The sequence below is a fragment of the Oxyura jamaicensis genome, chromosome Z, assembly GCF_011077185.1.
Source record: "Oxyura jamaicensis isolate SHBP4307 breed ruddy duck chromosome Z, BPBGC_Ojam_1.0, whole genome shotgun sequence".
NCBI classification, from domain to species: domain Eukaryota; kingdom Metazoa; phylum Chordata; class Aves; order Anseriformes; family Anatidae; genus Oxyura; species Oxyura jamaicensis.
In genome coordinates this window covers 70,041,590-70,066,738 of record NC_048926.1, presented here as the reverse complement: position 1 = coordinate 70,066,738, position 25,149 = coordinate 70,041,590, and the positions used below count along the sequence as shown (strand labels likewise).

At 40.2% G+C, this 25,149-nt stretch overlaps 1 protein-coding gene across 13 annotated transcripts in view; it reads right to left on the bottom strand.

Moving 5' to 3' along the window:
* The window catches only part of LINGO2 (leucine rich repeat and Ig domain containing 2), a 673,216-nt gene that overhangs the window by 279,067 nt on the left and 369,000 nt on the right, over positions 1–25,149 (bottom strand). For 10 of the 13 annotated variants that reach the window (XR_004746016.1, XR_004746010.1, XR_004746011.1 and 7 more), the window contains one exon: positions 8,898–8,941. The exons of 1 other annotated variant lie outside the window; for it this stretch is intronic. The gene's annotated coding sequence lies outside the window, so the exon portion shown is untranslated. Of the gene's footprint in view, positions 1–6,889; positions 8,175–8,897; positions 8,942–25,149 lie in introns of those variants that run through there. 2 more of the 13 variants (XR_004746017.1, XR_004746012.1) reach the window with 2 other exon arrangements.

Here is a 25,149-nt window from a genome sequence, read left to right as displayed (position 1 = left end):
TTTACTAAGAAAAGACATGCAGACCAATGAAATATTCAGGTAGCATATTTTAACATGTCTTAATGGAACCAGGGAAATTTACTGTTCTGTCCGGCACTCTGATTCTGTATAATTCTGAAGGTTCCTTGAGAAAATTTCCTAACACTTACAGGATTGTCCCCCTCTCAAGTGTTGCAAAAGATTTTGTAACAGCAAGCATGAAAATGTCTGTATGCAGAGGTGAGTGCTAGTGCATACAAGTGAATGCCTGATGGAAATAAAATATTCTACACAAATTAAGAAATGTCCTATGCTATAGTCCAGCAGACTTCTCATTTAACTTTGCACAATATTTCACAGAATCACAGACTCACAGAACTTCTAGGTTGGAAGAGACCTCAAGATCATCAAGTCCAACCTCTAACCTAACACTAACAGTCCCCACTAAACCATATCCCTAAGCTCTACATCTAAACGTCTTTTAATGACCTCCAGGGATGGTGACTCCACCACTTCCCTGGGCAACCCGTTCCAATGTCTAACAACCATTTCAGTAAAGAAGTTCTTCCTAACATCCAACCTAAAATTCCCCTCGTGCAACTCAAGCCCATTCCCCCTCGTCCTGTCACCAGGCACGTGGGAGAACAGACCAACCCCCACCTCGCTACAGCCTCCTTTCAGGTACCTGTAGAGAGTGATAAGGTCGCCCCTGAGCCTCATGTTCTCCAGGCTGAACAAGCCCAGCTCCCTCAGCCGCTCCTCGTAAGACTTGTTCTCCACGCCCCTCACCAGCTTCGTAGCCCTTCTCTGGACTCGCTCAAGCACCTCCATGTCCTTCTTGTAGCGAGGGGCCCAAAACTGAACACAGTACTCGAGGTGCGGCCTCACCAGAGCCGAGTACAGGGGGACGATCACCTCCCTAGCCCTGCTGGCCACACTGTTTCTTATACAGGCCAGGATGCTGTTGGCCTTCTTGGCCACCTGAGCACATTGCTGGCTCATATTCAGCCGACTATCAACCATCACTCCCAGGTCCTTCTCTGCCTGGCAGCTCTCCAACCACTCATCTCCCAGCCTGTAGCTCTGCTTGGGGTTATTGCGCCCCAGGTGCAGGACCCGGCACTTGGCCTTGTTGAACTTCATGCAGTTGACCTCAGCCCATCGGTCCAGCCTCTCCAGATCCTCCTGCAGAGCCTTCCTACCCTCGAGCAGATCGACACACATACCTAACTTGGTGTCATCTGCAAACTTACTGATGGTGCACTCAATGCCCTCATCCAGATCATCAGTGAAGATATTGAAGAGGACCGGCCCCAGCACCGAGCCCTGGGGAATGCCACTAGTGACCGGCCTCCAACTGGATTTGACTCCATTTACCATGACTCTTTGGGCCCGGCTATCCAGCCAGTTTCTAACCCAACGAAGCGTGCGCCAGTCCAAGCCAAGAGCATCCAGTTTCCTGAGGAGAATGCTGTGGGAAATGGTGTCAAAAGCCTTGCTGAAGTCAAGGTAGACCACATCCACAGCCTTTCCCTCGTCCATCCAGAGCGTCACTTTGTCATAGAAGGAGATCAGGTTCGTCAAGCAGGACCTGCCCTTCATAAACCTATGCTGACTGGGCCTGATCGCCTGCTTGCCCTGCAAGTGCTGCGTGATGACTCTCAAGATAATCTGCTCCATGAGCTTCCCTGGCACTGAGGTCAAACTGACAGGCCTGTAGTTCCCCGGGTCAGTCCTCCGGCCCTTCTTGTAGATGGGCGTCACATTTGCTAGCCGCCAGTCAGCTGGGACCTCCCCCGATAGCCAGGACTGTTGATAAATGATGGAAAGCGGCTTGGCCAGCACCTCTGCCAGTTCTCTCAGTACCCTTGGGTGGATCCCATCCGGCCCCATCGACTTGTGCACATCCAAATGCTGTAGCAGGTCACCAACCATTTCTTCATGGATAGTGAGGGCCACATCTCTCTCCCCATCCCCTTCCACCAGTTCAAGGTACTGGGTATCCAGAGAAAAACTGGTATTGCCGCTAAAGACTGAGGCGAAGAAGACATTAAGCACCTCCGCCTTTTCCTCATCTCTTGTAACTAAGTTTCCCCCCGCATGCAGTAAAGGATGGAGATTCTCCTTAGTCCTCCTTTTTGTGTTGATGTATTTATAAAAACATTTTTGTTATCTTTAACGGCAGTAGCCAGATTGAGCTCCAGATGAGCTTTGGCTTTTCTAATTTTGTCCCTGCACAGCCTCGCGATATCCTTATAATCCTCCCTAGTGGCCTGCCCACTTTTCCAAAGATTATAAACCCTCTTTTTTCTTCAGAGATCAAGCCACAATTCTCTGTTCAGCCAGGCTGGTCTTCTTCCCCACCAGCTCGTCTTTGGGCATGTGGGGACAGACCGTTCCTGTGCCATTAAGATTTCCCTCTTGAAGAGCACCCAGCCTTCCTGGACTCCTCTGCCCTTCAGAACCACCTCCCAAGGGACTCTACCAACCAGTGTCCTCAGCAGCACAAAGTCAGCCCTCCAAAAGTCCAATACAGTGGTTTTACTGGTCCCCTTCCTGGCCTTGCCAAGAATAGAGAACTCTACCATTTCATGGTCACTCTGCCCAAGACAGCTCCCGACAATCACATCCTCCACCAGTCCTTCTCTGTTTGTGAAGAGAAGGTCTAGCAGGGCGCCACCCCTGGTAGGCTCACTAACCAGCTGTGTCAGGAAGCTATCTTCCACGCCCTCCAGAAACCTCCTAGACTGCTTCCTCTGGGCTGTGTTGTGCTTCCAGGATATGTCAGGGAAGTTGAAGTCCCCCACGAGAACCAGCGCTGACGATTTTGCAACTTCTGTCAGCTGCCTGTAGAACTCCTCATCCGTCTCCTCGTCCTGGTTCGGCGGTCTGTAACAGACCCCGACCAGGACGCTAGCCTTGTTGGCCCCACCGATCCTAACCCAAAGGGACTCGACTTTGTCATGCCCAGCCTCAAGTTCTACAACATTGAAAGACTCTCTAATATAGAGAGCCACTCCACCACCCCTTTTGTGCTGCCTGTCCCTTCTGAAGAGTTTATAGCCAGTCATTGCAGCACTCCAGTCATGAGAGTGGTCCCAACACGTCTCTGTGATGGCAACCAAGTCGTAGCCTGCCTGCTGCATGATGGCTTCCAGCTCCTCCTGTTTGTTACCCATGCTGCGTGCATTGGTGTAGATGCACTTCAGCTGCGCCATTGCCTTATCCCCCGGCCTTGCTATTGTTCCCCCTGGCACAGCTCCAGCAAACCTTGCTTCAGCCCCATCCCCCTTCTTACCTAGTTTAAAGCCCTCTCAATGAGCCCTGCCAGCTCCTGGCCCAGGATCCGTTTTCCCCTAAAAGATAGGGACCCGCCTGCGGCCATCAGGCCGGGTGTCGAGTAAAGTGCCCCATGGTCAAAAAAACCAAGATTTCTGTCTTGGCACCAGCCCCTGAGCCATGTGTTTAACAGGTGGGCTTTTCGTGTCCTCTCTGTACCCCTCCCTGCCACCATAGGGATGGACGTAAACACCACCTGCACTCCCGCTCCATCCACTAACCGTCCCAGTCCCCTAAAGTCTCGTTTAATAGCCCTCAGGCTTCTCTCTTCAATGTCATCACTACCTGCCTGGACTATCAAAAGCGGATAATAGCCAGAGGGGCGAACCAGGTTGGGAAGCTTCCTGGCAACGTCCCTGACCCTGGCCCCAGGGAGGCAGCAGACTTCCCTACGGGTAGGGTCAGGCCGACAAATAGGGCCCTCTGTTCCCGTGAGGAGAGAGTCTCCCACAACAATCACCCTTCTGTCTTTCTTGGTGGAGGCAGTCCTGAGGCATGGAGTCGACCTCCTCGCCCTAGGCATCCTCCTGGGTACACTTGCTACCTCTTCCTCACCCACCGGTCTCTCAATCTCCAGGGCCTCAAATCTGTTGCGTAAGGGCACCTGGGAAGGTGGGGCCGGAAGGGGAGGGCATTGCCTATTTGTTATAGGACAGATAAGCCTTCAGGAATCCTAAGTCTCTGAGACCAAAGGGAATGTCTGCAGAAAGGAAGACTTACCACTGGTGGAGAAGGATCACGTCTGGGAACGCTTAAACAAACTAGGCATATACAAGTAATGATATAAAAGTATTAGTGTCCAATGCAAAGCAACAAAGACAGTGAATGGGCTGTGGAGGCAGAGTGTGTAGTGGCCTACACCTTCTGCCTGAGGGGGAGCAGAGGAGGAGGCACCGATCTCTTCTCTCTGGTGATCAGTGATAGGACCTGAGGGAAGAGCATGAAGTTGCATTAGGGGAGGTTCAGGCTGGATATTAGGAAAAGGTTCTGCACCAAGAGGGTGGTCAGGCACTGGAACAGGCTCCTGAGGGCAGTGGTCATGGCACCAAGCCTGCTGGAGTTCAAGAAGCATTTGGGCAGTGCTCTCAGACGTATGGTTTGATTTTTTGGTTGTCCTGTGTGGAACCAAGAATTGGACTTGATGATCCTTTTGGGTCTCTTCCAACTTGGGATATTCTATGATTCTATTCATGTAGTGGATGAGAATCCATGGAGGATCCATAGGATGCCCCCAGGAGCATTGAGGGAGCTGGCTCATGCAGTTGCTAGGCCACACTCAACAATCTTAGAGCAGTCATGGCTATTAGGAGAGGCTCTTTAGGACTGTGAGAAGGTAGAGGTCACCGCTGTCATCAAGATGGGTAAGAAAGACTACTGGAGAGCTACAGGCAAATACAATGAATAGCTGTTGAAATCCTTTCCAAATACAAGGACAAGAAGGTGACTGGAAGTGATAATCATCGGTTTATGAAAGGGAACTAGGTTAACAATCTGAAAGCATTCTACGATGGAATGATGAGTTTGGTGGATAAAAGAAAAGTGCTGGAGGTTGTTTACCTCAGCCTCAGTAAGGTTTTCATGACTATCTCTCATAAAATCCTCACTTACAAACTGATGAAGAACACATTAGATAAGTGCACACTTATAGACTGAAAATTGTCTAAACTTCTAACCTCAAAGTATTGTGCTCAGTGGCCCAGAGTCCAGGAGGAGGCAAGTCACTAGTAGTTTAGCCAAAGGTGGATACAATATTAGGGTCAATATTGCTTCACCCATTCATGAATGATCTGGGCAGTGGCTCAGAGTACACCCTAAGTGATCCAAAACAAGAAGGAGTGGTTAATATATCAGCCATTCAGTGGGGCCTCAGCAGGCTGGAGAAATAGGTCTATAGCAATCTCACAAAGTTCAACAAGAGGAAATACAAATAGCCTGCACCTGGGTAGGAAAAAACTCCCAGCACCAATACATGGTGGGAGCTGATGGGCTGGGAGCTGATTGGCTAGAAGGTGATTTGCAGAGAAGAATCTGGGGGATCTGGGGGACAAGCTGGCCATAAGCCAGCAATGTGCCCTTGGAGTAAAGAAAACCAAGGCCTCCTTGGCTGCATTAGGATGGGTGTTGCCAGCAGGTGGAAGGTAACTTCTTCTCAGCCCTGGTGAGACACATTTGGAATCCTGGAAACAGCTCTGGCTTACCCAGTACAAAAGAGAATGGACATACCAGTGTGATTCCAGCACAGGGCTAGAAAGGTGATGAAGGGAGCTGTACATCTGACCTATGAGGAAAATGAGGAAAAGCTGAGAGAGCTGGGATTGTTCAGCCTGAAGAGAAGGCCCAAGGAGATCTTATAGATGTATTTTAACATCTGATGGGAGGCAATGAAGAAAATGGAGGAGAACTCTTCTCAGCTGTGTCCAGTGATGAGTAAAGAGGCAACAGCCACAAACTGAAATAGGGGAAATTCTGTTTCATATTTTTTATTATCAGGGTAGTTGAACACTGGAGTAGATTGCCTGTAGAGTCTCCATACTTGGTGATATTCAAAACCTGTCTCTACACATCCCTGAGCAGCCAGCTCTCACTGATCCTAGTTTGAGAAAAGGCATTGAACTAGACTATCCCCTGCCATCCTCAAAAATTTTGTGATTGTGTGAAAACCTATAAAATGGTAAAAAGAATGAAAAAAAAATCAATAGCTTTTGCTTATTTCACATTACCTTGAGACAAATCAGTGTAATCTGTTCTGTAATTGCATATTGTTTTACAGCAGTAGAAGAAAGCTAATTTTGTCTCTGTACTCTGACAAGACAGTGTTTTTAGTGCAATAATATTAGCCATGACTTTTGAAGTCACAGACATTCAGCAAAACTGACATTTTAAAGAAGAATCTGTACAAAAAGAACATGCCACTATATCTAAACCCTCGTAAACCCTATTTAAGTAGACAGGTTTAATATTTAACATCAATTTCATTCTCTACTTGTTCATTTCTACCATCACTGCAGTTCAGTTTTAAAGTTAACTGAGGTAAGAACACTGTAGAGACAGTAAAGCTGAAGTCTGGAAGATACTTATAAAAGTACAGTTCTACAGAACAAATACCTAAAAGTGTGCTAGGTAATGGAAGCTAGTGAAGTCAAACAAGTAAGGCATGCACAACAGGCCTACACCTTCTGTTGCATTTCCACCATCATGAAAGTAAAATTAATAAATTAACGAGTTACTTTTTCCACTCACTTTGACCAGACATTTGTGGCTGAAGTAGACACAGTACAGAACCCAATTTCCACATATTGAAAGACTTTGTGACATTACTGATGACAGTAGTTTGCCCTGCCTGTGCTCCTCTGGAGCTTAGACAGTGTGATGGCCTGAAATCCTGCTCAGGTTTGAGAATCACAATGATAATTTCAGTTTTAGCATCTTGTTTTGCAATGAATAACTACACCAATGTCTCAACAAAGAAAATGAGGTATGTGGAGAACTGTTCTTTGACTGGTTCTGAATAATCTATGGGGAGATACTCATTTCTCCCTCTGTTATTTACAATAATCCTTTCTAATACTAATAGCGAAGGAATACAGCATAAGAGTTTGTTGCTGTACTACATCATATAAATCTATGAAATATTAGCTGACCCAAGGACTTACCATTTAAATCAAGAGGACACGCATAGAATGGGGAAAGAGACAGTGGACAGAGGAGAACACAGATGCAATGAATCTATCTGTTCTGATGACTCACTTTAAATGTTGGTGCTGGATTTTCAGTCCTGTCAGAGGGCTTGTGACATAGATGAATATGGAATTAACATCAAAACAAACAAGAAATCAAAAAGGTGCTAGAACAGTGAGTGAAAGCTTGCAAAATAGAAAGCAGCGTGATGCTGATACCTGAATCTCTCCTCATAGGTTTGGTTGACTTTCTGAAGCCACAGTGTAGGGTCAAACAAAATTCAGTGTTATGCTGATACATATTTAGTGGTGGTTATAGAATGTGTGTCCTCATAGATCAATTTCTAACATCAGATGCAAAGGCTACAGGCAGAAATATCACGTGCTTCAGCAGCATTGTTTTCGTTTGTAGTTCTGGTTGTTGGTTTTGAAGACTGATAGCAGCTAATTGTTTTGTGGCAGAATAGGCACCCCTGAAAATAACCCATGGCTGTTCCTTCCCCATGACCTGTTCCTTCCCCATGACCTGTTTGACTTTTGTCCTCTCTGACAAATCAGCAAACCATGTTAAAAAACATATAAAAACTATTAGTATAATCAACTGCTAAGAACTGGTCTGAAGCCATTGAAATCACAAACCAAATGTTATAAGATGCTAATCTTCAGGTAAGAACACCGTGCCAACTTGTTGGAATGAATTAACCAGCAATACAGGGGACAAGAACTTCTCATTTCTGTCTGGCACTCCTGCATGGTAAGTGTTAATACTGACTGACTTCCTGACTGACTGACATCCCTGACTATTATTGCTTGTTGGTTCACTGCTTGTTGATGGAATGCAATTGGCCAGTTTTGCAATGGCCTGTGTGGTTTGCATCACAGGAGCTGTTCGTTGCTCTGAACATAAGCAGCAACTGAAGTGGGTCATGAACAAAGTTTATTATTGCAACAGCTCTGATATAACCTGGTTCCATCAAGCTACTGCAAGAACTATAGTTCTGAACAAAGACATTTATTAATTCTGATAATGATGATAGGTCTATCAGAAGCCACATGGAAACATATGTACAAAAAAGTGGGGATATCTTTGTCAATGAATCTATTGTGGGCTGCAGGAAACAGGGACTCCTCAAATGTTCTTTCTAGCCTTTAAGAGTGCAAAACTGTGAACAAGCATACCTGTTGGATAACAGGAAAATAGAATACACCCTGAAGAGTTTGATGAATAGTTCTCTAACTCTATGTGTATGGCTTTCTAACCTCTCTAGCCTCCCATTCACAGAGCACAAGAAAACACAAACATGCATGGAGAGCACCAGCAATCATGAAATCAAGTTCTAAAACCAGAATATTTTTGGTTTCAAGAATCACTGCATTTCTATATACTATTTCCTGCATATGTAGAATTTCATCTCTTCATTTTTTTCCTCTATGGTCTAGGATGTATAGAGCCTCCTTTTTTATAGAAAGGAAAACTGAAGTTCTAAAATAATGATCCAATTCCAGGAACTGGAGCTTTGATACACGTTCTGTCAAAACTTAAGGTTCAATAAAGAAAGGTTTAACAAAATTTAGAAGAGATTGCATTATGTTTTTCTTCCCTTTTCAGGTCTCATAAGCTGAGCATGAAAGTTACAAACCACAACAAAACCCACAAATCAGTTAAACCTCTTCCACTCAGTTAAAAGTCGTGAGATATATGGCCTGGGATCAACTTGCCATTGTCAACCAAAAGGACATAATAAATATCCCAGCTCTTCCATATAGGGAAAAAAAATCTATAATTTGTAAACATGCAACTAAAACCAACTCATTTTTAACCTTTTTGCAATATAACTACAAAAAACAACACACAACATAAGCAATCAAGTAATTTTATTACTGAAAGTATAAATGACTTACCTTAAGACTTAATGGGTTAAAAGTCCAGGAGATGATCACTGCACCTTTGAAAATAAAATTCACCTATTAAAACTTACACAATTAAGTTAGCTAAGAATAAAAAGTCCTGTTATCTGAAATATTTTAGTTAGATACATAGGCTGCAGGTTGCAAGGTTCTTCAGTACCAGGCAGCCTGCTCCTTTCTGACTTTGAGCTACCATCAAGAGATGAGTGTAATTCATTCAGTCCCTCAGTTCCTCTTTTGAAGTATCCAAGAAGGAGGTCCATGGTAATGTACACTCCTGCCCACCTTAGCCTCCCAACCTGGATTTCATTTCATTTTGTATTACAAAGCCTAGCAAGAAATCTTTCTAAAGCAACTATTTTATGAAGCAGGAATCAAGAATATTGTGTACTCCCTCTGCAGCACTGGTTACTGCGGCGGTGGTAACAGTTAACAAACACTGTTCAAAAATAAATACCAGTCTCACAGATGACAGAAAATAACGTACCTAGCACCAGCTTCTTACTCAGCTTTTTTGGAATCAAGGGGAACAGAATGACTGGATTTCTCCTGGTTTGCCAATGCTCATGTCAGCACATTGGAAAAAGCACTGTAGCCAGAGCACTGGGAGCAGCTTTTTTTTGCAAAGGAACACCTTGATGAGTCTTCTCACATTCTAACTTCTGTCCTTTGCACATATGTGAATGGCACCATGATTCTCTCATACTCTCATACATGTAAAAATCTCTGGAGCAGGTTGTTTGCTCCTTTATATCTAGAGTGATTTCAGGAAAGTGATAGATACTTATAACATCTGAGGATCCTACCCCTTGAGTTCAAGACACCTAACCCCTCTTTCTAAACAGACAATTCTGCTGTATTTTTTGAGAGACCACAAAGAAGCTTTACTTCTCTGCTAGTCTGCCCTTGCCATCCCTGGATCACATGCACATATGCATTTTTTACACACGTGTCTCCCCCCACCCCCCTGTTCCCATATATATGAGCATTGGCATATATATATTTATACAAATAATTACTGAAAATATGTTTACTCTCCACACCCTTGAAAATTTCTTAATTCATGAAGCTGTACTTTCTATGTCCAGTTTTGTGAAAGTATGAAATTACCTATCATCCCTAAGTATGAGAGAACTGTAGTCCAATTACTATATTGCTGTTCTGCTGCTGGGCTTGCCTTATGATAATACAAATAGTTCAACTATTCAACTTATCTTAACTTAACAGATTTAACTTGTTTATAGCAAAATTTGCATTTAGGTTCACCTCATTAAAAGACCTTTGTAGGAACTGTCACAGTGATAAAAGAATCTAAGTAATCTCATCTTAACAGTTGTTGATTTATTGGCCACCACAAAGAAAATTATATTTCCCCATCTTCATCAACCTGACTTCCAATTCCCTTGCATGGGGCCAGAAGGCAATCCAAAATGCATGCACACTGAATCTGGTCACATATAGGACGTTTGCAAATTTGTACCATGAGTAATTCGAGATTAATCTTCCCTAAAGTTCTAGCTCCTAACTTACACCTTCCCAAGCCTCCAGAAAATTTTTAGTTTATTAGATTAGGAACTTACAGAGCTGATCTCAAATAGAATGAATTTCCTAGATAGGTAACACAAAAATAAATCATGTTATTTGTGTCTCAGAAAAAGGCTTACTAGAGATGAATTTTGATTTTCAGTAGAGCAAAATGACATTCTTCTCTTTAAGTATATACTTTTGTGTACACATCTGCATACTGATATTTATTTAAATTTAAAGACACTGCAACTTCTGACAATTTCAACTGCATCAACCTTCAGCTAAAGAGAAAATTTGGACAACTAGTTTTGCAGAAAACAAAACAAAACAAAAAAAAACACAAAAAAACCTTTCCAAATATCACAAAGGTGATATTTAACAAAACAAGCAAACAAACAAAAACAAAACAACTACAAAAAATTGCTGATTTGAATTAATCAGACTAAAGTTTTATCGGAATCAAATGCAATAATGTGAGGGAAGTGCATCTTCATTCTGAGTGGAACAATGAAAATAAGAGGAGTGATTTGGGAAAACATACTGGGAGTTGTTCAAAAAAAAAAAAAAAAAAAAAAGTACCCTCCTTAAAGCAAGGACAACAATGAAAGGACTCATAGAATATAAGTTTTTAGCTGTAATTCATATACTATAGAATATATGTCTACAACTACCATCTCATAAACTGAGAAGATTAGAATGTTATGTCATGCTTCTTCCAGTATTGTACACATCACAGACTTATTTTGTCTGTATTCCGAAACAAATCTATACCAACTCTTTTTTTTTTTTTTTTTTTTTCCAAAATAACTACTCTTAGTTCTATATACTATCTACAAAATGTTTTTCAAGACTTCATAACTAACATTGTAATGGTAGTTTAGATTCCTCAGCTGAGCTAGTACCTAGTGCTAAAAAAAATGCCACGTTTAATTTGCATCCAATTGAAGTCAATGGATATAAATGGATATAATACCACTGACCTTAGAAGTCCTGGTTGTTTAGCTCCTCTTGTCTTATTTTTGACAGTAATCGATTTCTCATTTATCTCATCACATTGCAGCCAGTGTTATCAAATATAATAATCACTGGTGTGAAATTATCTGACATCCTTCAGTGATGGCTACATTAGATTTCCCTAAGGCACATTGCTCACTAAAATTAACATATCATCTGAAATATTTATGTTTCCAAAAAAACCCCAGACCTTCCATACACTTGGAACAGAACAATCTCACAACAGACAAACTTGCTTCATGACCTAGTCAATTTATTTTGTCTCAAGAATTAACTACCTTTCTGGCACAATTTATTCAAACACAAAAATTAAAATCATGATTTGTAAAACCAACAGACATACATATATAAACACCTATACATATCAGGTGGGAGGATTAATTTACTCTGAAGAACTCTGTTTTTACTCTATCACTAGATTTTACTCTGCCTGTTAAGAATGAGTATATACTTCTTTGAAGCAGAGTAATGTCAATGATGGAGTCAAGACAGCTTATTCTTAGTGGCAGAATGATGAGCACAGAATCAGTTTTGCTGAATCACAGAGAATCCAAATATGACTATTTAGTTGTTTAAAGGTTTTACAGACCTCATCTGTGTGAACAAGAGACATCAGAGGAAGATCTGGCTCAGGCTCATGATTTTTGAAAGTTTCTATCCAAATGATTCAATGGTTTCAAAAAATGGAGATTTGGAGAAAAATAAATCCCCTGCCTCCCTCTACCCATTCTGAAAAAAAAATATACTGCAAACAAATAAAATAAAATAATAAAAAAAACCAAATCCAAACAAAATGAAAACAATAAAACCTAAGTTATAGCTATATGTTCCCATCCTTTACAGAAGACTCTTCATATTTTGTGAAAGAACAGTCCCGTCCCCCACCCCCTCAAAAAAAAAATAAAAAAAAATGGCCATTTTCCTGATTCTCTGGAAACCTAGAAAATGTGGTTAATTTCAAGAGTATTTAGTACTGTAATATTTATACATCCAGTAGAAACTTGCAAGTGAGCAGTTAAAAACACAGACTCTGTCTGCAGCATTGACTGGATGGTCAACGTGACATTCCATAGAATCATAGGATGCTTGGGGTTGGAAAGAACCTTTAATGATCACCTATCATAGAATCATAGAATGGATTGGGTTGGAAGGTACCTTAAAGATCATCTAGTTCCAACCCCCCTGCTGTGGGCAGGGTCACCTCCCACTAGATCAGGTTGCCTGGGGCTTCCCTCAACAAGCCTGGTCTTGAACACCTCTGGGTATGGGGCATCCACAACATCTCTGGCCAACCTGTTCCAGTGCCTTACCACCATCAGAGTGAAGAATACTTCCTAACCTCTAATTTAAATCTCCCCTCTTTTAGTTTAAAACCATTCCCCCCTTGTTCTGTCATCTGTCTGAGTAAATAGTTGTTCTCCATCTTTATAATAAGCCCTCTTTAAGTAGTGAAAGGCCACACCGCTCCCTGGAGCCTTCTCTTATTCAGGCTTAGTATCCCCAGTTCTCTCAGTCTTTCTTCTCAGAAGAAGTGTTAAAGCCCTCTAATCACCCCTGTGTCCCTCATCTGGTCCAACTGCTGTCGTAGACAGGGTTGTCTTTCACTAGATTAGGTTGTTCAAAGCCCTGTCCACACTGGGAATGGGCTGATACTCCAAGTTACAACATAAAACCATTTTTTTCTTTGATTATACAGCTCTAAGCATTTTGGAGCAAACTACCAAGCAGGTCTCCACTGGGATTTTCTGGGAATATTTATTAAATGCTTTGGATTGAAATGCCTGGTACGAAAACAAAGTACTATGTACAAAGTCCTATTTGTATACTAGAAGGATAATATGAATTTCATTTAATTTCATTTAATTTCATGAATTTCATCTATAAATCTTGTTTTCTACTTTGAAAACAATGGAGAATCATCCAGTCAGAAAAAGTTGTCTGAGTGGTTTATAAAAATAAATTTCCTTAACTGTAAACAATTAACAATGTAATAATGAAGCCAGGGTTCTCACAATAACTAAGGGATAATTACTGAGCTTGTTTTATGACTGATGAAGAAAGATTCTGAAAGGAAATTTAATCACTGATTTCTTATCATATAGTTAGATGCCAAATGAGATCACATAATTACAGCTGAATGAATTTCTGTCCTCAGATTATATATAATCATGTCTAGCATGCTGATTAAAAAGCAAGAAAAAAAAAAAAAAACAGAATCTTGGGTGTTTATTTTGTGGACTAACAATGGAGATTTACTTTTGGCATGCAAGGGAAGGTACTTTCATACAGCTCTAAGAAGAAGAAAGTTATTTAGCCCCAAACAATTATTCAGCATCCACAGGAAAATTTTGCAATAAGCTAAAGCATGCATTGCCAAAATCCTGTTTGTCAGGAATCAACTTCATCGCAGCCACAGAAGGTATTTATTCATAGCAGGTTGTGCTAAAGGAAGGAACATAACCTGTAGATCCTCATCCTGCTTACAGCTCATCCCTTTACTTACTGTCCAGCTTTAAATACCATTAGCTCCTTATTTTTCTCTACCCATCACCTTCATTCTTGGTGGCTTAGTCTCATACTTCATTGACTACTACTTTTCACATTTTTAAGATCTTTGAAGTGATACTATCGTTATCTGCAGACATCCATTTACTGACATGTGGTTGAGAACAATTCCAGTAACATGTCACTACTGAATAGAACAAGAAAAATTCTGCATTCATTTACTACCTATTGCATCCTTCTCCAAGAAAATTGACCAGACTAAGTCTCTGGTATGTTACAGATGGATTTGTACTGAGTTAATTAACAGCATTAATATAGAAAAGCCAAGACTTGCATTAATGCAGGCAACTTTGTGTTCAAATCAAGATAATTAACCTTATATAATATAGAAAAAGTACCAATAATATTAGCAAACAATGAAACAAAATGGAGCCCATAAGAACCAGAGTACTCATTATGAAATTCAGTCCTTTATCAAAACATATTATGTCATTGTGAACAATTATGGGAAAGGAATATGTTAGAAGACAGACTGAAATTTCACTTAATTTCACTGAAAAGGAAACTTTGTCCCCATCAGAGTCACAGAAGAATGAAGTACTGAGTACCTTGAAGTCTCTTGTGCTACCCAGATTCTGCATAGTGCTAGTGTGAATGTTTTAGCAGTCAGCCACCTTCCTTGCATGGATACCAGGACATTGCAGGAACCTGATAGCAATGTGTTCAAGGAGCATCAGGGCCACAGGACAGGATGAAGGTGCTTCTTATAGACTAGGAGCTTCCCCCTCTAGTTCTTCATACAAAGTATACAGGAGCTTACAACAAAGTATGAGACTGAAGGGGTATGTGTATGAAGGAGCTGCACTGTGTAGAAAATGCTTTTCTACCATTCTGCTTTCAGTACACAGTCATGATCTCATTGCTAGAATAAAACCTGCACTATGCTGTGCAGTAGAAACTCTGTTTCTGATGGCATCTGCTTCCTTCTATTTTGGCTTTTAAGTAAGATAAAATCCAAGCCAATTTCTGGAGCTTTTTCCTCATGCAGTATTGCAGGCTATACTAGACGATCATGAGTGACATCTGCTATCAAGCCTTTCTCATACCACTTCTCGGCTAAAAAACATGCTGAAAATAAGTAAGTGGCGAAAAATGCAATTAACAAAAGGTTTTTGGAAGTTACAAGTTATAACAATTCCCTACTGAATTTTAATTTACACCTTCTGCTAGCACCTCTCAGCAGGCCAATTTAAATTTTTCAAAAGGAAGCTCCTGTACCTTTCTCACCTCCTTTAGTATCACCCCAGAATTCTCACCATTTGCATTACTTGCACTGGCTAGTCAACAACCAAATCCTGTGTGACTGGAGGTGAAATAAAATCAGCTATAAATGTTGCAAACAAAAAGCTTTAGTTATCGTACTGTTCTCAGAAGGAGACGCTCCTCTTACTTACTAATTTTCATCATTTGAGGGTTAAGTTTGTTGTCAGCAAACCCAAGAGCAGTTGCCATTTCTTCTGTGCAAGTACTGTCAGAAACACATCCTGCTTATTTACACTGTGAAGCAGAGCCTGACAGGCACCAATACCTATTTTGAGACTGTAACAACCACTAAATTTGCCTGTGATAAGACCATACAGTAAGTCTTTATCTCCTCACACAACTGAAAAACAAAGCCAAAAATGAGCAGACAGAAAAACCCTGATCAATAAGGTGCACCTGCCTTGAGAGTTATTAAAACATGAGAAAGACAATGCCCTCCAGCAGCTGGTTATGAAAACAACTGTTCCGGCAGTGTTTATCACCGTGCAGCAGGACTAATGTTCCAATCCTCCTTCCCAAAGCACACAAAAACCAATTATGCAAACAATAACGCTGCTGTTCTCATGATTTCTGGAAACCTTAGTAGTCACTGAAAACAGTTTAGAAAGTTTCAAATTCTTTTCCTAGCAAAGAGCTCGACTAATGGATGAAAGCATCATCAGCCGCCTGTGTTCCTTCAGGGTTGGTTCAAACAGGTATTATTAGCAAAATCATTTGCAAAGACTATTATGAGCCCATTCAACAACCGTTTCAGAGGTTCCATGGTTTGCTTTTCATTCCACTTTAGAATGAAATCTTAAGCTGTCTGAAGATTTATTTATTTATTTATTTTCAGAGCAGCTTTGAGGTCTGTATTGAGTACAGGCTGGAATTTTGCTGCATGTGTTAATTAGCAGAGTGATGGCTGGTGTGACAGCCTACATGCATGTAGTTCAAAGTGGTCTGACTGAATAGCTTTGCTGACTCATTTAGAACAGTCTCTCCACCTCTTCATCACATCAATACAGAGGGATATGAATACATGCTACTGACATCTCAGCAGTTTACTTCTACTCCATTTTGGACCATATCAATATGGTTGGATTCATTCTAATATAGCTGCTGAAGGAGCAGGAATAATTCAAAATAGCTTTTTGCCTCAGAGGGTATAAGTAAGTGTACCTCTAATGAAGGCAATTAGGCTGAGAATATAGCTAAGATTTTTAACATGAATTACACAAAGAGCCCAGAAGAAAAAGGAATAAGTGTTTACTGTCCTGACAACCTGCCAATTTCACATACAATCATAAATGCCTACCTATTCCCTATTATTCATATGTCATATCTACAAATACCCCATTAATTCATGAGAAACACACATACAAGCTTTTTCCTGCAAGGAGAGAGATAATGTGAAGTTATATGATGTTAGGAAAGTCTGCAGCCAGCAAACTGACCTAAAATTAGTAAACAAGTTATTTTTACTTACTGTCCATGTTTAGTGCTTAATGTGACTGTATCGTTGCAGGAAACAAGCCATTTTACAATCAATGTGTTTTATTGAATGTAGAACTGAGAAGGATGCATGCTTTATTCGCATGCAGAACTGCATGCGAATCTCAGCTGTTTCTTCTCATGAAACTTGGACCAAAACATGTTTTTCATTCCCTCAACACCATTCTAATAAAAGTTTACCTTGCTGAGCTGCTGGAGAGCTTCTTTGTGACAGAGCTTTATGTTCATATGGGGAGAAGAAATCCCACCTCTATCCCAATATTCTCTTACTAAGGAAGATTTGGTGCAGGAGCATTTAAAAATTAATGTGGTAGGCAGATATGTTTATAAAAGGATGTATTTTTTCTGGTTTGGAAAGAGGAGTTGGTCAGATAATCCTATTTTCTAGTTGATTTTTAGAAAGTATCATATTGGTCTCTTAAGATGGGGTTATAAGAGAGACCAGCCTATTGCTCTGTCCTTTACTGAGGATTTATCAGCAGCCATGCCATTAATTTGAATCCCAGGCAACTTAAATCTGGATTGATATCCTTGCCTGACCCAACTTCAAATCAAGTAAAGCATATGCAGATGCCAAAGTCAGACTCCACATTTTCATAGTGTTTCAAGTTCATATTATATTACCTAAATTAGAAGTGCTATTTGAAAGCAAATTTGCCCATTTTGAATAACAAGGAGCATCTACTTTCAGATGAGTAAATAAAACTAAACAACCTTTCATCCTTATATTCCTAGGAGGAAACACTGCAATAAAAATAATCACAGAATAATGGTCAACTGTCAGGACAGGTCTCAGCCTGTCCTCATAGGAGAAGTGTTCTAGTCCCTTCACCATCCTTATTTCCCTTTGTTGGAATCTCTCCATTTTGTCCACATCTTTTCTGTACTGGGAAGTCCATGACTGGAGCTAGCACTCCAGGTGCAGCCTCACCAGTGCTGAGTAAAGGTGAAGAATCACCTTACTCCACCTGCTGGCAGTGCTCTGCCTAATGCAGCCCTGTATACTGTTAGCCTACTTTGCAGCGTGGTCATATTGCTCTCTCTTGTTGAATTTGGTGCACACCAGGACCCCCGGGTCCTTTTCTGCCAAGTTGCTGCCCAGATGGGTAGCGCCCAGCCTTGCCTGATGCCTGGAGTTGTTCCTTCCCAGGTGCAGGACTTTGAACCTCTCCTTGTTGAACTTCATGAGGTTCCTATAAATATAGCAATTATATACATAATAAAACAAAAAAACTCTGTGCCTGTAGTAGCAGCATAGTGACAATAAGCCTAACTAATCACATTGAAATTGTCTGGCTTCTGTCAGTATATATCTTGAAGTGAGTAACAGCTTAACGCGAACAGTTCATTTAGGACAACTACAAAAAGCAGAAAACCATGTTTAAACTTGCCCACACAGATAAATACTGACTTCAGGCAATTCAAAATGAAAAGCTGAATATGCAAAAGCATTCAATTCCCCTGAAAGTACTTTTACATGGACGTACAAAATGAACCGCTTGCTTATTAGACATGAGTTCTCAACACTAATCAGCATAAGGGTGAGATTCACTGTAAATGACATGACATCAAAACTACAGCAATACTTGGAAGCAGCCCAGCTAAGTATCTGTTGCTTTCATGAAAAGTGCAAATAATGGACAAAAATATAAGAACACAAAGAAGAAAGACAACCAAAAAGGGTGAATAAAATAAAATCTGTCTTGAAAAAGAAACAATCATATGGTAAACAACTAAAGATTTCAATTTCAAAGAAATGAGCTGTCAGAGAACAATATGGACATTAATGCACCCAAAGCAAAAATCAATCACAGTTCATTGCTATCTGCGTCTGAAAAAGCATTATAGATAATTTCTCAAACATTCAAAAGAGAAGCTGGGAAAGACCATATCAGTGAATGATGGCTGCTATTATTAACTGGCATTATTAGAAAACAATAATAATTAATTAAAATATATACAATTAATTGAAATCATTGAACAGAGTTATACTTGCTGTTGTAAAGCATTCTCTCTTTGAAATGCTCATCTCCCTTCTTAAGGGTTATATTCCAGTATACATAATTAGATTCTTTAGAAGGTAACTGCATATAATGGGATTTCCAAGGAAAGCATATATATTCATCCGGAGCTATAGAACAGAATTATACAAGTATAATTAAACTTACTTGCCTTTTTAGAGGAAGAAAAATGCATTCTGCCACCACACTATATTATTCCACCTTACGTGGTCCCTCCTACTATAGAGCCAAACAAAGGAATACTATTAAGTTCATATTTATGCCCAAAGTCCAAGACCACACGTCTGTCCAAATACTGGTATTGTGTAAGAACATCATCTCTGATTGCTTTTCATACAGGGATTTTTAGCAGAAATTTAACAAACATCTAACATAATAAGATTTTTTTTTATTTTTTTATTTTTTTTTTTTCAGAATGTTCACCAGAAACAAACAAACAAACAAACAAACAAACAAAAAGAGTGTTGGTCATTTTTATTCCTGTTGTGTGTAGCCACTGTTGCTTTAAACCTATCCTAAACATCTGTCACAAGGTGGCATATGAACATTTTCGAAATTTCGAAGGAGCCCATTTGTTTTTCCACGAGGTCCTTCCTGCTGCAGGAGCCTTACTAAAGTAAAGAAAACTAATGCAGGATGGTGGTTTCTTCTTCATTTCCCACATCACCCCTATTGCAGCAGAAGCTATTAACGCTGGGGGTGCCCCTCCTCTTGCTCACATAGTGGTAAGTGTGAATAGGACACCAGAAACTGTCTCTGAGGAGCTTTCTTTCCAAAACTAACTCAGCTAAAAAAAAAATATGGTCGTGGAGGTTGCACGGGCATGGGTACAGCTGGTGCACATTTTGTAACCCCCAGGGCCAGTGAGGGGAAGTGGTGGGCACGCAGCAGCATGTGGGCGGAGCCTTAAATGCTTGCACCCACCTGTGTTTGTTGGGGGGGGACTGTGTCTTGTGATTTGCTACGAAAGGGTGTCTACAAATCTGTAGATCTTTGCTAATGTTTTCTTAGTGTCTAGTATTGTAGTTTATTTGCTTTGGTTGCTGCTATTGGTCCCAAATTCCTCATTCACTGATTAGCACTTAATTTTGTCCTGTTAAAAATAAACTGTTTTGATATGGATTTGATTTCATAGAATCATAGAATCATAAAATATTCCGATTTGGAAGGGACCCATAAGGATCATCAAGTCCAAATCCTTGCATCGCACAGGTCTACCCAAAAGTTTAGACCATGTGACTAAGTGCACAGCCCAAACGTTTCTTAAATTCATATAGTGCAGTGACTACTTCACTGGGGAGCCTGTTCCAGTGTGCAACCACCTTCTCAGTAAAAAATCTCCTCCTGATGTCTAGTCTAAACTTCCCATGTCTCAGCTTTACCCCGTTTCTGCAGGTCCTATCAGTGGTGTTTATGGAGAATAGGTCACCCGCCTATCCACACCCCCTCGCGAGGAAGTTGTAGACCGCGATGAGGTCTCCCCTCAGCCTCCTCTTCTCTAGGCTGAACAGGCCCAGTGACCTCAGCCGCTCTTCCTACATCATCCCCTCCAGGCCCTTCACCATCTTTGTTGCCCTCCTCTGGACACTCTCCAACAGTTTAACGTCCTTTTTGTTCTATGGTGCCCAGAAATGCACACAGTACTCAAGGTGAGGCTGCACCATCGCAGAGTAGAGCGGGATGATCACTTCAGTTGCCCTACTAGCAACGCCATGCTTGATGCACCCCAGGATACGGTTGGCTCTCCTGGCTGCCAGGGCACACTGCTGGCTCATATTCAACTTGCTGTCAACCACAACCCCCAGATCCCTCTCTGTGGGGCTGCTCTCCAGCATCTCGTCGCCCAGTCTGTATATATAGCCAGGGTTGCCCCATCCCAGGTGCAGGACCCGGCACTTGCTTTTGTTAAACGTCTTGCAGTTGGTGATTGCCCAGTTCTCCAACCTGTCCAGATCTCTCTGCAAGGCCTTCCCACCCTCGTCAGAGTCTACAACTCCTCCAAGTTTGGTGTCGTCGGCAAATTTGCTCAAAACACCCCCCAGTCCTACATCCAAATCATATATAAAGACATTGAAAAGGACTGGCCCTATGATAGAGCCTTGAGGGACCCCACTAGTGACCTTCCGCCAGCTTGATGTGGCCCCATTTACCACAGCCCTTTGAGCCCTGCCCATCAGCCAATTGCTCACCCATCGTATGATGTTTTTGTTAAGCTGTATGCTGGACATTTTGTCCAGTAGGATCTTACGGAAAATGGTGTCGAAAGCCTTGCTGAAGTCCAAAAAGATCATATCAGCTGGTTTCCCTTGGTCGACTAGACAGGTGATCTTATCGTAAAATGAAATCCAATTTGTTAGGCAGGACCTACCCCTCATGAACCCATGTTGGCTGGAACCAATGACGGAATTGTCCCCCAGGTGCGCTTTAATAGCCTCAAGAATCATCTTCTCCATAATTTTACCAGGCACTGATGTGAGACTGACAGCTCTGGAGTTGCCAGGGTCTTCTTTCTTGCTCTTCTTGAAAATTGGCACAACATTTGCCAGCTTCCAATCTACCGGGACCTCTCCAGATCCCCAAGATTGTTGAAAAATAATTGAGACAAGCCCAGCGATGACGTCAGCCAGCTCTTTAAGCACCCTGAAAACCCACTTTAAACCACTTTAATGGATTTTTTTATTATTATTATTTTTGTCTTGGATGTTACTTTAAAAGTAAGCAAACAAACAAACCTAAACAGTTTAGAATGACTCATCTTCAGTAACTCAAAACATCCCCAAATCCACAGTAAGAATTTACATACTATCTTGATCCCGTCTCTGAATCCTAACAGGTGAAGACATGTTTACTCTGTAAATAGACACACCTACTATGCCCACTCAGAAACACCCACTTCACCCTTTGGAAACTGTGTAATAGTACTTGTTTCACATAGTTGAAGGTCAGGTATGCAATTTATGAGTGACTACAGGGTGCTTAAATGTTACACTGATGAATTTTTTTTTTTTTTTTAAATACCTAGATATATTTTTCCCCATTCCTTTTTAATCCCATATAACATGTTTATAGGTGTATATATTCATGAAAATGTAGATATACATTCACATATTAATAAGTAAATTTAACAAAACATGCAGATGAATAATTATAATTATTAATAGAGCAAACAATTAATCTAATGGGTTAAAATAAAAAATACTGGATTGTTTCAGACAGATGATTGTTTATTTTCTATTGTTTTCATTTTATATTGTTATTTTGGATAATATATGAAATTCATTTAAAGGATTTGTTTGCAACCAATGGGTTAAAACAGCAACTCTTTTGAGCAAGAAAGAAACTGAAAGCTGTTATATACTGTGTCTATTGTGTTTTTAATGGGTTGACACTGACTGCTGATTTCCAGTTTACCTATGTTATTATTATTTAGAAGCCATAGAGTAGAAATAAGGAATGACTGCAGTCTGATAACCAACAGCAAGAATGGGAATCTGAAAGAAATGATTTGGGAGCCCAGTCTGAAGGCAATGACTATAACATGGAGGTTTTATCAGCAAGAGTGGAAGCAATCCTGTAACAAGTCAGTACAGGAGAAGGATCAGTATCTCATTTATGCAACAGAACAGAGTTCTCTGGAAAACTGATGAAAGCAAGAAGATTTTAGAAATACATTTAAGTGGAAAACAGAAAATAAACAGAAATGTTGGAGGATAACGCTATGTGGAAGAATGCTTTTATAACAGGTAAAGGGAGAAAACAATAATGAACTATTTTATTTCTTATGTATGTGTATGCTTGACTTTAATTTAAATGCATATGCAAGGAGATGTCACATTGAAACCTCCCAGCATTCAGTCTACCTCCTTTGTAAAATACATTGAAAAACCTGCCTACAGTTTGTGATGTACTATGATTTCTGAGGATTTCTCAACACAGAGATATTAAATTAAAAATCTAAACACAGTTAAATCAGCGCCATCTGTATTACAGAAGGATTTATCAGATTTGTAATTAGTATAGCTTATTTGAATAGAATTAGCCTATGTAAATTACAGCAGCATCAGCACTAGTGTGGACTAGTAAATGAGTCTACACTAGGTGGTTCATGGGTTTAACTGGATTGATGGGTGCTCCAACAGCTCTGAAGGCACAATTCACCATATAGGGAGAAAACTGAGTGATCATGTTACAAAATGGTATTTGGTTTATTGGCCATCATGGATTACATTGAAGGAAATGAAATTAAGGTTATAGTCATTAATTTTAATTTAAAGGAGAAAATAAATTTATAGTTGGGGCACAGTGTTTCTTACATACCGACTTATTTCCTTGAGATGTTCAACACAGAAAGTATATGCTAGAGAGGTTATTCTGCATTATTTCTCTTTGTAATAATTTATACAGCACATAAAAAGAACTCAAGGTCATTGTGTATCCTATTGCAACTTCTGTACACTGAGAATATCTCAAGCATATTCTCAACAAGTTATGGAGAAAGTTACTATCAGCTAATTTTCTGAATGACAACCACTGGATTTGCAAATTTGTATATAATCTCTATGGAAGTTGAGAAAAAAGTAAATCTGTATTTCTTAAGGTAAAGAGAGAGAGGCAGACAATAGAAATCTTTTATTTTTTATTTTTATTTTCACCCTACATACACTAATTCCTTAGGTAATCAACATTGCTTTTTCACTCCTACAGTCTTCATTTTTTTTTCCTTCAACTCCTGCTATTTGTCATCCTTATGTCTCTTACATCACCACATTTTTTCAGAATTTGTGCAACACTGGCTTCTGTCTAGGCCATGGCAGGCTTAAATAACAAAAGCAAATGAAACAGAAACAAAAAATATTATATATTAATAAGGCTGCTAAGACACCAGGTGGGGATAGAAGTATTTTTAGAAAGAACTATAACAGTACAAAGATTTTTTGTTTGTTTGTTTGTTTATTCAAATATTCTATATATTCTATTTTAACTCTCCTCCAGCATTCATCACCAAATGCTCTGTTTGAAATACTTAGGCTATTGAAACTTCTCAAAGCTGAGGCCCTGGTTCTGGAAATGCTGATAATAACAGAGGCCATTGTAATCCTTTTCTTCAACTCCTGGGAAAGAGGACATCACTTGTAAGGATAATTGAAAATCTTATTTTTTAAATAAGCAGTTGAATAAGCTTGCTTGTCTCCAAATGACTTTGATTGCTTTTAAGTGCATTCATAAATGATTTTAAATGGGAGGGACTGGAGGGATTCAATGAGTGCAGAAGAATCACAGTGTAGACAATGATAATGAATGATTAAAAAAAAAAAAAAAAAAAAAAGAAGAAAGAAAAATGTTTTGTGGTTCCTTCTGACAAGCCATTTGTAGGTCACTAAAGGTGGTAAATTGAAACCAGACTTTCTTGGATCTCCAGTTCAAGTCACAGACACAAAATTTTTCACTCTGCAAGACAATTTTGTGATATTTTTTTTCTGCTACTGAAAAACTGGCATGAGCATTTTCTTTATGCTGATTTTCTTTTGTATGAAGCATGCCTTGAATTACCAGCATAAGCAACTGCTCAAGCACAGTTAAGAGTTGAGGAAGAATTATTTCTTACCCAGATACAATTGTTATCAGAGGAGTTCTTTCACAAGGAGAGATGGTCCTGTAACTTCCCTTCACACCCCCAAAAGATTTTAACAGACAAGCAGTGGTCAAGTAGCTAATAATACATAGTGAAGAATGTGGGAGAAAAAGCTTCAGTCTCTGTTCTAGGATAAACTACCTTTGCAGAAGTGAGTTAGTGCCTTACTTTGTCTCAGTACAGGTACTGGATGACATGGGTGCAGTTAGGTGGATAAATACACTAAAGAAGAGGAGAAATTTGAATGCTATGGTAACAGAGGTCTGACAGCTATCTAGACTAAGAAAACAAAAGAGGAATATAATCTGAAAGCCATAAAATCAGCAATATGATAAAATTTAGTTGATCTAAAAAAAAATAATCTACATGGTCTAGTGCCAAAGATACACATAAAAAGGATACTACTTAGGCAATGGTGTTTCAGTAGTTTAGCCTTTGCATCTTTATATATATACAAAACTGGCTCTTGTTTACCATTCATGTTCATTCCTTGTGCCACATGGACACAAAAATTAAGACATTGTGTCAAGCATGGGATAACCAAACCACTGTACTTGCAATAGACATGAGAATAGATGACTGGGAGGAAACCAAGAAAAAGGACCACAAAGACACTCAGCCTGTGGTCAGAAACACTGCTAGGGAAAAAGTGCAAGGCCTGCTCTCTGTCCATCAGAACAGCCTTTATTTTATTTTATTTTATTTTATTTTATTTTATTTTATTTTATTT